This window comes from Tachyglossus aculeatus, chromosome X4 (genome assembly GCF_015852505.1).
Source record: "Tachyglossus aculeatus isolate mTacAcu1 chromosome X4, mTacAcu1.pri, whole genome shotgun sequence".
Classification (NCBI taxonomy): domain Eukaryota; kingdom Metazoa; phylum Chordata; class Mammalia; order Monotremata; family Tachyglossidae; genus Tachyglossus; species Tachyglossus aculeatus.
The window spans coordinates 37,381,310-37,395,433 of record NC_052098.1 but is presented as its reverse complement, the minus strand read 5'-3'; the positions used below and the strand labels follow the sequence as shown (position 1 = coordinate 37,395,433).

The 14,124-nt window shown below is 43.5% G+C and overlaps 1 non-coding gene across 1 annotated transcript; it reads left to right on the top strand.

Moving 5' to 3' along the window:
* The first annotated feature begins 12,299 nt into the window (after positions 1-12,299).
* Positions 12,300-12,437, top strand: LOC119948230. Its single transcript, XR_005456641.1, has one exon. It is a non-coding gene; the product is annotated as a small nucleolar RNA SNORA7 (small nucleolar RNA).
* The last annotated feature ends 1,687 nt before the right edge of the window (positions 12,438-14,124 follow it).

Here is a 14,124-nt window from a genome sequence, read left to right as displayed (position 1 = left end):
CTAAACACCGAGGTAGATACAAATTAATCAGGATGGACATTTCCTGTCTCACATGGGGCTCACAATCTTAATCCCCATTTTACAGATGAGGTAACTGAGGCTCAGAGAAGTGATGTAACTTGCCCAAGGTCACACAGCAGACATGTGGTAGAGCCAGGATTAGAACACAGGACCTTATGACTCCCAGGCCCATGCTCTACCCAGTTAGCCAGGCTGCTTCTTACAGATGAGACTTGCCCAAAGTCACACAAGTAGTGGAGGAAGAGCCCACTGTTGGGTAGGGACTGTCTCTATATGTTGCCAACTTGTACTTCCCAAGCGCTTAGTACAGTGCTCTGCACACAGTAAGCGCTCAATAAATACGATTGATGGATTGATTGAACTGGGACTAGAACCAGGATCTCCTGACCCAAGCCCCGTGCTCTTTCCACTAGGTCCACTGTGCTTTTCCCCAGAACGGGTTTGTGCAGCTTTGGACAGGAGGTGAACAGAAGTATGGTTTAGCTCCTGTACATCTGTGTGCGTGACCCATGTTCATGCAGTCATAATGAAAAACTAAGCCGATTTGAGTGAAAGCCAGAAAACTTTACTTTCATCAGTCATTCAGATGAATCACATACCTCAATTTTGTTCAGCATTAGGATTTTACAGTCATCACTAATTTTTCTTGATTTATGGAAATAATCAGAGCATCAAATCTCACTAAATCATGCATGATCACTCCTTACAAAGTTCAGAAAGAAAACCCCACAGCTACTGCTTATAGGTGATAGTTGAAAATATAGCAACAAATGAGGAAAGCAGCATAGCCTAGTGGATTAAAGCAGGGGCCTGGGGGGAGTCAGAGGACCTGGGTTCTAATCCTAACTCTTCCATTTTCCTGCTGAGTGATCTTGGGCAAGTCACTTAACTTCTCTGTGCCTCAGTTTCCTCAACTGCAAAATGGGGATTCAGAACCTGTTCTCCCTCCTACTTAGCCTGATTCACTTGTATCTACCCCAGTGCTTTACACATAGCACTTAAATGCCATTAAAAAAAGTGCAAATTAAGAAAAGAAGGAAACTTAGAACAGAACTTTGACGGAAAATACTCGCAGTTAAGGAAGAGCTGGTGAAAGAGGCTGGGAAGGATCTGCCAAAAAGGTAAGAGAAAAACCAGGAGAAAGCTGCCATAAAAACACAAGGTTAGACAGTATTTCCAGGAGACTGGAGCAGAAAGGATCAAGGAGGATTAGTACAGAGTAGAATCTGTTAGATTTAGTAAGAGGAAGTGATCGCTCCCCTAAGAGAGAGCGATCTCACTGAAGTGAAGAGGGCAAAAACCAGGTTGTAGAGGGCCAAGAAGAGTTGGAGGAGAGGAAGTGGTGGCAGTAGGTGAATACAATCCATTTGAGGAATTTAGACTGGAATGAGAGGAGGGTTATGAGGCCATAGCCAGAGGGTGCGGAGGGATCCAGAGGTGATTCTTATGGGATAGGGGAGGTGGGAGCATTGTTTGAAAGCAGAAGGAAAGGAACCATCAGAGAGGACACAGATATTTTTAAGTTACGTAGCATCAGATGGGGTTGGAGACACACAGGTAGAGGGACTTGATTTTGAAAGCAGGCAGGAGTTACCTCCTGAGGTGGCTGTAAAGAATGAGCAGCTGTGGGCTCTAGTGGAAAGAGCAGAGGCCTGGGAGTCAGAGGACCTGGGTTCCAATCCTGCCTCGGCCACTTGTGTAACTTTATTGATTGTCTCTCTTTATTGCTGTATTGTACTTTCCCAAGCTAATAGTACAATGCTCTGCACACACATAAGTACTCAATAAATACGATTGAATGAATGAACACTGGGCAAGTCACTTAACTTCTCTGTGCCTGTTACCTTAATCTGTAAAATGGGAATAAAGACTGTGAGCCCTATGTGGGAAAGGGACTCTGTCCAACTCAATTATCTTGTAACTACCCCAGCATTTAGTACCATAGCTGGCACATAGTAAGCTCTTAAATACCACAATTATTAACTATTATGAGAGTAGATGGGAGGAAATTGGGCGGGTTGAAGGGGATACTGGAGAGCTCAAGCTTGATAGTTTCAATTTTGTCAACAAAACAGTTGGCTGGATTGTCAAGAATCAATCAACTATATCTATTGAACGCTTACTGTGTGCAGAGCACTATAGCATGGCGAAGTGGACAGAGCACAGGCGTCAGAGGTCGTGGGCTCTAATCCCATCCCCGCCACTTGTCTGCTGTGTGGCCTTGGGCAAGTCACTTTACTTCTCTGTGCCTTAGTTACCTCATCTGTAAAATGGGGATTGCAACTATGAGCCCCTCATGGGACAGGGACTGTCCCCAACCCAATTGGGTTGTATCCACCCCAGTGCTTAGTACAGTGCCTGGCACATAGTAAGTGCTTAACAAATACCATAATTATTATTGAAGAGAGTACAATGTAACAGAGTTGATAGACGTGTTCCCTGCCCACAAGGATCTTACTGCTTACAGGACAAAGGATTTGGGGGAGGGGGCAGGGAGGGATGGAGACACTGCGATCATCGGGAGGGAATTAAAGCTCTGTGGTAATTGGTAATTGGTGGGGGTCAATGGGCATTAGAGGAAAAGTGATGATGCTGAGAGGAAGTGGGGGCAGATTTAAAGCAAATGAGGATGAATTTGAAGTGGAGCCAGGATTTCTGCCAACACGAATGCAGAAGTGGAGGGATCATACTCTGGAGGTGCTTCAAGGCTGGGGGTTGGTGGTGCAAGATGGACAGAGGGGCATGGGCAAAGGAGAGAATCTTTATTAAAGCTGTGGCCAAAACTGGTTTTAGGCAATGGTTATTTAGATTTCAGAAGCATCACTTCTTAGGATTACACTTTGCGATTGTTATAAGTTATTGATCCATTGTCTTTACTTTCTTACTACTTTGATTCTGGTTTCATACTGTTGTGAATCATATCAATATACTTATCACATTGTTGATCTGACTTCACTTAGTACTGTTTACTTCATTTACTATTCCAATCCAGTCAATACCGATGAAAATTGTGCAGTTGTAAATTCTCCCAAGATTTTTTGGCCTTTGCATATGTTAATTATTTTTCCTTAACAAATGTGGTCAGTGGGCAGTATGGTCGAAAACATGGATTGGATATAGCCATCCAAATAGCTCAGTAGGAGAAAAGCTATTGAATCATAGGATTTCTTCTTTCCCTGTCCAAATTCACTTATGATGTACAAACATCATAATCTGTAAAAATAATTATGGATTTAACCTAAACTCTCTAAAATTCACAATGGAATCCAAAGTTAATGAAAGATGATTAGACATCGATATTTTTAGCTGGAGAGGGTAGGAAATCCAGAGTTAATCTGAAAGAAGCAGTAATTTGTGTTTATGCCTATTATACAAATATATGCCCAGATAATTCTAACTTCCTGCATGACTCCAGCATTTGTACATGAATGAAACCACGAGTGCTGCCCCTTCTTGAACTGCTTCCCTTGGCTACAGGCTTGACTTCCTTACTCTCAGTTCTGCAATTCAACTGTAGGACCCCAGAAGGAGATAGGCCCAAACTAACAAACATCCGCCTGGTTAGAGCTTTTTCCCTGCCTGTGGACATCATTGTTCAGAAGAGGTCTAATTCCGAAACATGGCCTCTGATCACCTGACAGAATTAATGAAGCTTCCAAAGGAACTTTCAGAAGCACATTGTGCACTAGAAGAATCTGGCTCAATATTTGCCAAGAGGTTCAGCCAGGAGCATGAGGCTGTTTATGACAATTTGCTGACTTTAGCCTTGCCTGTTCCTTTTTGCTCTTATTCCTAGCTAAAAGGCTTGCTCCAGCCAGAACCCCCATGCCAAAATCTAACTTCTTGAACAGGAAGCTGAGAAATAGAAGGTCAAGTAGAGGGCATGTTCCCAGGATATGACTCTTTGAGAGGTAGTGCTTCCTGCCAGTGAGTCAAAACTTTGACCTCTGTTGACTTCAGTAGAGGGCACTTCTCCTAATTTTGAGAATCTGAGGGCAGCAGGTGTTTATTAGAGAAGAAGGAAGACAGTGCCTAAATAAAAAATACATTAAAAAATTACTACTATGCTTCCAAGTTGCAACAAAGCAAGTTGAAAGAATGCTAATAATGGCTGGTGTTTCTCCAACTCCCCTTTTTTTTCCTCAAGAGCTCAATATGCTTTGACAAATTCACTCATTTGGGTCTTTTAGAATGTCTCAAGATGTAGGGAGGAGAAGGGGGACAAGGAGTTCATCATTATCCCCATTTTACAGAGGGGGAAACTGAGATATAAAGCACTTATATAATGTGCCCAAGGTTGCCCCACTAATTCCAACTTTTCCGCTTTTCTTTACTCTGTCCACACAACAGAATTGCCCCAGACCAGGTCCCTTCCAGAAAGAGATTTTGAATATGCCATGTATAGCTATTTTTTGGAGGGGGGACATAAGAATCAGTATTTTATATCAACTCTGAAGATTTTTATTTGCCCAAAGAACTAGATCATTGTCTCTTATTAAACAGTTATTGTTGATTTTGATAATGGTGAGACATCAATGCTGTGATCTGCATTATGCTAAATAGGCCGTAAGGCTGATTTACTATTAAAATGCATGTAGACATGAGCTAAGGTGGGAAACTGGATTGTTCTCAAGGGGAGATAACAGTCTTCTAGACTGTGAGCCCGTTGTTGGTTAGGGACCTTCTCTATATGTTGCCAACTTGTACTTCCCAAGCACTTAGTACAGTGCTCTGCACACAGTAAGCGCTCAATAAATACGATTGAATGAATGAATGAATGAACAATGAATGAGTAGTTTAGTCTACAAGATATTCTAGAAAGAGGCACTCAGTGGTAAGGTAGAGCCCCTTGTAGCAGAGAGTTTATCACAGACCTTCAAATAACAGACTTTATGAAAAAAATGCCAAAGATTCCTTTCAAGCGTGGAGTTCTTTACTTAAAGAAAAACGCAAGTCCGATTACGGATTTTGAAGCAGAGCAAAACAAGTTGTTGCAATATGTGCACAGGGACACGTGTCATGATGCAAAAACAGATTGCCTTCAAAGTGAAACAAAAGCATTAAACACATCTCCTCTATTTACCCAAGACAGGAAATAAGTAGGAAGAAGAGGGGATAGATTTGGAGTGAATATCTGCGGTGGATGAAGAAGCACTATCTCTAACACAGTGGTGTCCTGGAAAAGTGCACTTTATTTGATACTCTATTGGCTTCCTGCTTAAGAGGAGCTAGACTTGGGCTGGGGGTATGCTGAGGTGTTCCTCAAGGGATTGAGATTGAGCCTTCAGTAGAAAATAGCATATTCATGTAGATTAATTTAGATGTGGCTAATGCCAGACCTTGAAATAGTGAGCAGTTTACTCCTTTTCTACTTGGAAAGCAAGGGTCATTTTTTTTCGACAGAAGACTGATTCTTCTGATAAATCTAAGAGATTGTTCCCAAGGTTGTCCAAGAAAGAAAATCCTATCCTGAGTTCTTTTCAAACAATACAGTAGCCCTGAAAGTATTCAGTTTCTTGCAAGATTCTAAAGGAAAAAAATGCCCCTTTTCCTTTCAGATAATATTGAATCTCAGAAATGCATATTTTGTTCTCTAAAGATTACAGTTCCAAGTTCTCCTTCCTTCTCCACTCCCCCCACCTTTCCCTTCCTCCTTTGTCCCTTTCCCTCCCCCCTTTCCCTTCTGTTTTCCTCCCTCCCCTTTCTTTCTGGCTCCAAACCCTTTTTTAAGCCTCATCCCCTAGAGCAGAAGTTGGAAACCCGTGACTTGCAAGCTATATGTGACTCTTTTTGGAATCAAATGTGGCTCTTGAGCATAGAAGCCCGCTTGCGGACTTGGCACTGTGTGAACGACGCCAGTAGATGTGACTACAGTGAAAAGTTATACAGGAAGCTGAGCAGGAAGTAGCTGGGCTGCCCAACTCCTTTAAGGCAGAAAGGGACTGAGGAGGAGCCAAGATGGCGGCTCCATGCCTCACTGGACCACTGGGTGAGCTCAAGCTGCTTTTGTCTCTTCCCACACTCCGCTTATACTATCCACCCTCCCACAGCAAGCAGAGCTAAGGCAGACCAGCCAAGTCATACACGGCGGAGACCCTTACCCCTGACACAGACAGGGGCTAAGAGCAGCATCTTCCCATGGGAATTTGGAGCAAGAATGAGAGGAAGGACAGAATTTTAGCCTCTATGTCCCGCAGCCCCAAAGTGTAGTCCTCAGCTCCTCCTCCAATCCATCTGAGCCCAGCTTAGACACCTGGCAAGGACCCAAAAGCAGCAGTGGAGGAAAAGGAGAAGCACCCAGGCAGTGATTGGCCAGATAAAGTAGGCCTCCCTCCCTCGTTCTTCCAGAAGTAGTGTTTTCTGCCTTTGCCCTGAAAACCGTAGTCACCCCATGTGTCCTGGGGAATCTGAGCTCTGCATAGGGAAGCCAGTGGGTGGCCCAAGAGGTCCAGCAACTGGGTCACAGTGCAGACCAAATGGAACTCCTGATGCAGTGGCCGCCTGTATTTCCAGACTGGAAATCCATTTTGGTTTGTTTTTGTGGGCTGTTGGTAAATTTATGGATGGTTGGTAGCCTTAGTGGGAGGGGTCCGTGGAAGCTTTCAATTTTGGAGAGCAATCAGGAGGCCCCCCACACTTGAGAGACACCATGTCTTAAAAGGTGTGTTTAAATGCTGGAAAGACTCCAGAGAAAAATTGTTAGAGATGGTAAGCAGGTGCTCGGAAGAACAGTTAATGGAATTAAGGTTGCTTGGCTTATCAGTGGTATTTATTGAGTGCCTAATGTGTGCAGAGCACTACACTAAGTGCTTGAGAGAGTACAATACAGCAGAGTTGTTAGACGCGATCCCTGCCCACAGGAGTTTACAGTCTAGAACTTAACAAAGAGAAGCTTAAGGGATGGTTTGATTGGCTTCAAGTTATGCATAGGATTATTATTAAGAAGATGCTGATCAGATGTTCATCATCTCCACGAGGGACCAGACAAGAGGAAATAGGATGAAATTGCAGGAAGAGATTGTTCAGTTAAGCATAACAAATCACCTTTGAACTGGAAGGTTGATTTACCATCCAAAGAAGTAAAACAGAGCGGTTGTGAAATTTCCCTCCCTGGAGATATCTGAAAATACCATGAATGACCACCTGTCTTGGTTTGTTTAGGCATCTCCCTGGATGGAGACAGGGGAACTGGGTAGATGAACTTTTGAGGACTTCCAGATCACCCTTTCTATGACCCCAAAAGTCAGTTAAACAATCAGTCGATCGATTGTATTGAGTGCTTACTGTGTGCAGACCACTGTACCAAGTGCTTGGGAGAGTACAAATAACAGGCACATGAAGGTCTTGGGCTAGTAAAAGATAAGCACTCTTCTAAAGACATCTATATAGGTCAGTGGACATATTTAGGATTAGGGGAAATGGAAGCTGCCAATGACACTTTGAAACAATACTTTGCCAAATCGAATCAGGAAAAGGATTCTTAATTAAAAATAGGCATTGTCAAACTTACCTGCACAATTGTCTGCCAAATGTTGTAGTTGGAGTAAAAATGAAGAAGGATCACAGATTTCATTTGTGGGCCGGAAGTAACTGCAACTTTATTAGCTGACTAATGCGATGAATATACCAAAACCAACAGAAGGAGAAGGCTGATAACGCTAACAATTGTATCACTAAGGTTCTGACTCTGGCACCATCTAAAGGCCTGGCTCTTTTTCTAACGGGCGGAAGCTATGATGACAACGGAAACTATGAACTGGAGGGAAGAAGGTTCATATCATTGAAGTGCAAGGCAATGACTTTCCAGCGAGTAGACTTTGTATCTGTGATCTGCCAATTTGTGCAGAATATGACCAGCTTAGGATGGAAGATAAGAACCTTGCCTGTGGAGCTGCTTGGAGCTTGCAGCCAGCAGAATTCCAGGGTTTGTTCTTTGGCTTTAAAAAGATGTGGGCTCCATTTATTCCAAAGTAATGGGAAGAGGGCATAGAGCTGATTTTAGCCCACTGTTCCAAAAGCCAAAGCTCACTGATTACCAGGTAAGCTTGAAGAGAAGCAGCATGGCATAGTGGATAGAGCAAGAGCCTGGGAGTCAGAAGGTCATGGTTTCTAATCCCTGCTGCACCACTGTCTGCTGTGTGACCTTGGGCAAGTCACTTCACTTCTCTGGGCTTCAGTTACCTCATCTGTAAAATGGGGATTGAGGCTGTGAGCCCAACATGGGACAGGGACTGTGTCCAACACAATTTGCTTGTATCCACCCCAGCTCTTAGCACAGTGCTTGGCACATAGTAAGCACTTAACAAATGCCACAGTTCTTATAGGTCACAATTTTAGGCAGCAGAGCAACAAGCAGTATAAACCCCTCTCTGTTATTTTTCTTTTGCTCTCTATATCATTCAATCAATAGTATTTAGTGAGCAGCTACTGTGTAGAGCACTGTACTAATCTTTTGAGAGAGTGCAATAGATTTAGAGAAGCAGCATAGCCTAGTCGATGGAGCATAGGCCTGGAAGTCAGAAGGACCTGAGTTCTAATCCTGGCTCCACCATTTGTCTGCTGTGTGACCTTGGGCAAGTCACTTAACTTCTCTGTGCCTCAGTTACCTCATCTGTAAAAATGGGGATTAAGACTGAAAGCCCCATGGACTGTGTTCATTTGGATTAGTTCTTTTCTACCTCAGCGCTTAGTACAGTGCCTGGCACATAGTTAGCACCTAACAAATACCATAAAATAATTAATTGACATGATCCCTGCCTTCAAGGAGCTCACAATCTAGCTGAGAAGATAAATACTAAAATTAATTACAGGTAGGAGGAAACAATTCTTACACTGGATTAGCCCAGGGAGGGGGGGGTGGGGAGGTGGGGGGTGGGTGGGGGGTGGTGGTGCTTCTAGGGAAGCCTCGCTCTCTTGCACCATGCTTCCCAAAGAGTGTAAAGTTCATTTTTTGCATTTCTTCTCTTTCGTGATCTACAACGAGAACATCTGTTACCAAACCCCTTGTGGTTGCTTATATTTTGTACATTAAAAGTGAAAGTCTTACTCGACAGTAATGTACAAACTGGACCAAGCAACAGGAAGGCAGTAAACTGTCAAAGGGAGCTTCTGGGGAAATCATGCTTTCTCCATTCTTGGTTTCCTGGATGATGTGGTGCAGTGTGTGAGTTTTTCATTTTTTCCACCCTATGCCTTTTTCATTCATTCATTCAATGGTATTTATTGAGTGCTTACTGTGTGCAGAGCATTGTACTAAATGCTTGGGAAGTACAAATCAGCAACATATAGAGATGGTCCCTACCCAACAACAGTCTCGTGGTCTAGAAGGGAGAGACAGACAACAAAACAAGTAGACAGGTGTCAATACCATCAGAATAAATAGAATTATAGCTATGTACACATAATAAAATAGAGTAATAAATATGTACAAATAAAATAGAATAATAAATATGTACAAATATATACAAGTGCTGTGGGGAAGGGGAGGGGGGTAGGACAGAGGGTGGGAGGGGGGCAATGGGGAGAGGAGGAGGAGGAGGAGAGGAAAAAGGGGAGCTCAGTCTGGGAAGGCCTCCTGGAGGAGGTGAGCTCTCAGTAGGACTTTGAAGGGAGGATGAGAGCTAGTTTGGTGGATGTGTGGAGGGAGGCATTCCAGGCCAGAGTTAGGACGTGGGTCAGGGGTCGACAGCGGGACAGATGAGAACGAGGAACAGTGAGGAGGTTAGTGGCAGAGGAGCGGAGTGTGTGGGCTGGGCTGTGGAAGGAGAGAAGGGAGGTGAGGTAGGAGGGGTGAGGTGATGGAAAGCCTTGAAGCCAAGAGTGAGGAATTTTTGCTTGATTCACTTTTCTATCTACAGAGGTTATTTCCATATTGTTTTGCCTCTCTGCCCCGTGTTACACAGGCCACCAGGTAACAGTGAGAATTCATCTTCCAGAAAGTATGGTTTCACTTGTAACAGTACATGGGACCATCCAAGCGTGGAGTCGATATAATAATAATAATAATAATAATAATAATAATAATAATGGCATTTATTAAGCGCTTACTATGTGCAAAGCACTGTTCTAAGTGCTGGGGAGGTTACAAGGTGATCAGGTTGTCCCACGTGGGGCTCACAGTCTTAATCCCCATTTTACAGATGAGGTAACTGAGGCACAGAGAAGTTGTGACTTGCCCAAAGTCACACAGCTGACAATTGGAGTCGGAATTTGAACCCATGACCTCTGACCCCAAAGCCCATGCTCTTTCCACTGAGCCACACTATCACCTCTGTGGGTGAGACTCAACACCTCGAAAAAGAATAGCTAATGGAGATAGGTATGCCTCCATGTACGGTCCCATGTACTGTTACAAGTGAAACCATGCTTTCTGGAAGATGAATTCTCACTGTTACCCGGTGGCCTGTGTAACACGGGGCAGAGAGGCAAAACAATATGGAAATAACCTCTGTAGATAGAAAAGTAAAGATAGAAAGTGTAGATAGAAAAGTGAATCAAGCAAAAACTCCTCACTCTCGGCTTCAATTGCAATTGCAGAGAGGAGAGGGGGCTTCATGGTCAGACAGTTTTTGGGATCAGGGCTGCAAATACTCCTTGAGGTAGGAGTCTAATGACACTGCATTGCCTCCTGAAACAACCTTTTTTGCTCTCACGTGCGTGCCCTCCTCTGACTCCTGCTGTTTTCCAGCTCTGGCCCGTGTATTTGTGTCAAGGATAATATAGGTTTTTGTTATTATTCTTGTTCTTTGGGTTTTTTGTTTTGTTTCTAGGTTTTTGGGTTTTGTTAGCCAGTAGAAAAGACCTTCCCCACCATCCACCCCCAACTCTTACCAAGTCACTCTGAATACCGTACTCAGTTATGACTCACCAAATGGTTGGAGGTACAGGGGTGTCTGCTCTGGCTGAAGACTCAGAGATATTCTTATTCTTTGCCCTCGAACTGCACCTCTAGACTGTAAGCTCATTATGGGCAGGGAATGTGTTTATCAACTTTGTTAGATTGTACTCTCCCAAGCGCTTAGTACAGTGCTCTGCACACAGTAAGCACTCAATAGATATGATTGATTGATTGCACCTGTTATCACTACCAGCCATCTTGTAATTTGTGCTGCTGGACATGGGGAACCCGGCAAAAGAGTATGACTGACTCAGTGCAAGCTATCACTACTACTGGAAAAACAACTCAAGGGCATTCCCTGCTGGTGGTCAGTCATACATTTTGCCTCTTAACCATATGTGTCTGAGCAGTGCTCACTCGGAATGGCAAGGGGTCAGAAAAGGTGCATGACTATATTTTCATGAGCACGACATGCAAGAGGTTCTCTCAGAGATACTCATACTCCTTCAAAGATTGGAGAAGGCATTAGTTGATTGAACAGAATTCCTTCCAGTCCTAGGATTAGAAAGCTTAGAAAGTTTAATTGAGGTTCTTCTCCCCACCTCACAACCCTCCCAACCATGTCCCCCAAGCTCACATTTTCTTTAGTTTTTGATTTTTTTTTTTGAGATCGAGCTACACCTAATCAACAAAAGTTTATAAATTTTGTTCATGCATGCCAAGAGGCAATATGGCTTCTAGGGCAAAGAGCCCAAACCTGGGAGTCAGAGGACCTGGGTTCTCAGCCTAGCTCTGCCATTTACTTGCCTGCTGTGTGATCCTGGTCAGGCCACTTAATTTATCTGTGCCTCAGTTCCCTCTTCTGTGAAATGGCAATAGAATATCTGTTCCACCTCCCTCTTAGACTGTGAGTCCCATGTGAGACAGGGCTTGTATCTGATCTGATTACCTTGACCTAACCCAGTTGTTTAGCACAGCACTGGGTTCATAGTAAGCACTTAATAAAAATCATCATCATCTTCATTATTTAATTGGGGATCAATTCAATGAGTTGTTTTCCCACTTTCAGTCTTCACCTCCTAATAACAGTAATAATTATGGTATTTGTTAAGTGCTTACTATGTGCCAGGCACTGTTCTAAGAGCTTGGGTAGACACAAGATAATCAGGTTGGACACAGTCCCTGTTCCACACAAGGCACAGTCTTAATCCCCATTTTACAGATGAGGGAACTGAGACACATAGAAATGAAGCGACTTGCCCAAGGTCACACAGCAGACAAGTGGCAGAGCCTGAATTAGAACCCAGGTCCTTCTGACTCCCAGGCCCATGCTGTATCCAATAAGCCTCACTGAGTGATTGAGTTAAGCTCGCCTCATTTGTTCCCCAGTAGGTCTGTGAGTAACATTACTTCACCATAAAAATATCCTAATAGTACCAGACCCCTTTCAGGGTCACACCTGGAGAGTTTCCGGTACTCTACCAGTCTCGGCTATGGGAGGGAGAGTCAAGCAGAGGCCTACCCATTCCATTCCTAGCTTGGGCAGTGGCTAGTGAGTGGAAGGCAATCTGCTATAAGTCAAAACTCACCCATGCTGGGCAGCAGCAACATGGGAGAGAGTTGAGGGCGGAGATTCGAGTTTACTGTGTGGAAGGCAACAACGGTAAACCACTTCCATATTTTTACCAAGAAAACTCTACGGATATACTACCAGAACACAAGCAGATGGAGAGCGGGGCATTCTGGGAGAGATGTATCTGTGGTGTCGCTATGGGTCAGAAACGACTTGATGGCATAAGACAAGACAATAGTACCAGAACTTTTTTTTAAAATGGTATTTCTGAAGTGCTTAGTATGTAGAGAAGCAGCATGGCATAGTGGCAAGAGCATAGGCTTGGGAGTCAGGGGTCGTGGGTTCTAATCCTGACTCCGCCACTTGTCTGCTGTGTGACCTTGGGCAAGTCACTTAACATCTCTATGCCTCAGTTATCTCATCTGTAAAATGGAGATTGAGACTGTGAGCCCCACGTGGGATGACCTGATCATTTTTCGTGAAAGCCCTGGCTGTGTCTAATGCTGTATTCCAAAATAGCAAAAATTGGCAATTGTATCCATTCAGGAGACACAGTAGTGTAGTCAACGAAATTCTCAACTTGATGGATGAGCTGCAGTCAATCAATCGTATTTATGGAGTGCTTACTGTGTGCAGAGCACTGTATTTACCCCAGTGCTTAGAACAGTGCTTGGCACATAGTAAGTGCTTAACAAATACAATGATTATTATTATGTGCCTGGCACTGGAGCAGATACAAGCTAATCAGGTTGGACCCAGTCCATGTCCCACATGGAGCTCAGAGTCCTAATCCCCATTGTACAAATGAGATAACTGAGGCACAGAGATGTTAAGTGACTTGCTTGAAGTCACGCAGAAGATAAGTGGTGGCATGGGGATTAGAACTCAGGTCCTTCTGACTCCCAGGTTCATGGTTTATGCATTAGGTCATGCTGCTCCTACTTGCACCCAGCACCTTATCATTTTTTGTGAAAGCCCTAGCTGTGTCTAATGCTGTAGTCCAAAATAGCAAAAAGAAAATTGGCAATTTTATCCATTCAGGAGACACAGTAGTGTAGTCAACGAAATTCTCAACTTGATGGATGAGCTGCAGTCAATCAATTGTATTTATCGAGTGCTTACTGTGTACAGAGCACTGTACTAAGCCTTTGGGAAAGTACAATAAAACCGAGATGATAGATGTGATCCCTGCCCACAAGGAGGTTTAAAGGAGACAGACATTAAAATAAATTACAGACACAGGAAATACTAAAGTAATAGTAGAGTAGCTTCAAGGCCACACTGCTCTCTGCAAAGGCAAAAGCTGGTAACGAAAATTCAGCAGCCCTCACGTGTTAGTTAAAGGTATTGTGGGTCGAGGTAATAAGCAGTTGAGAAAGAACAGTAGATCTGGAACTTTCTGCCAAGAGAGGATGATGGCTGCCTGAAAAACAAGCTCTTTTTGAGTTCCAAAAAAAAGATGAATGTACAAGTTGAGGACTGAAGAAACATTTCTTCCTTCAGAATTTTTCAAGATATTTGTCACAACATGAAAGAAGCAGAATTTTAAAAAGTTTTTTTTTAAAGTATGAGAAAATCTGACTATATACCTAGCACTATCTCCTAGAGTTCAGAAGAGTGAAAGCACAGTATCCGGAGGCCAGGCCTTCTCTCGGATGATCCAGAGTTACCAATAAGATCATCTTTCAAGATT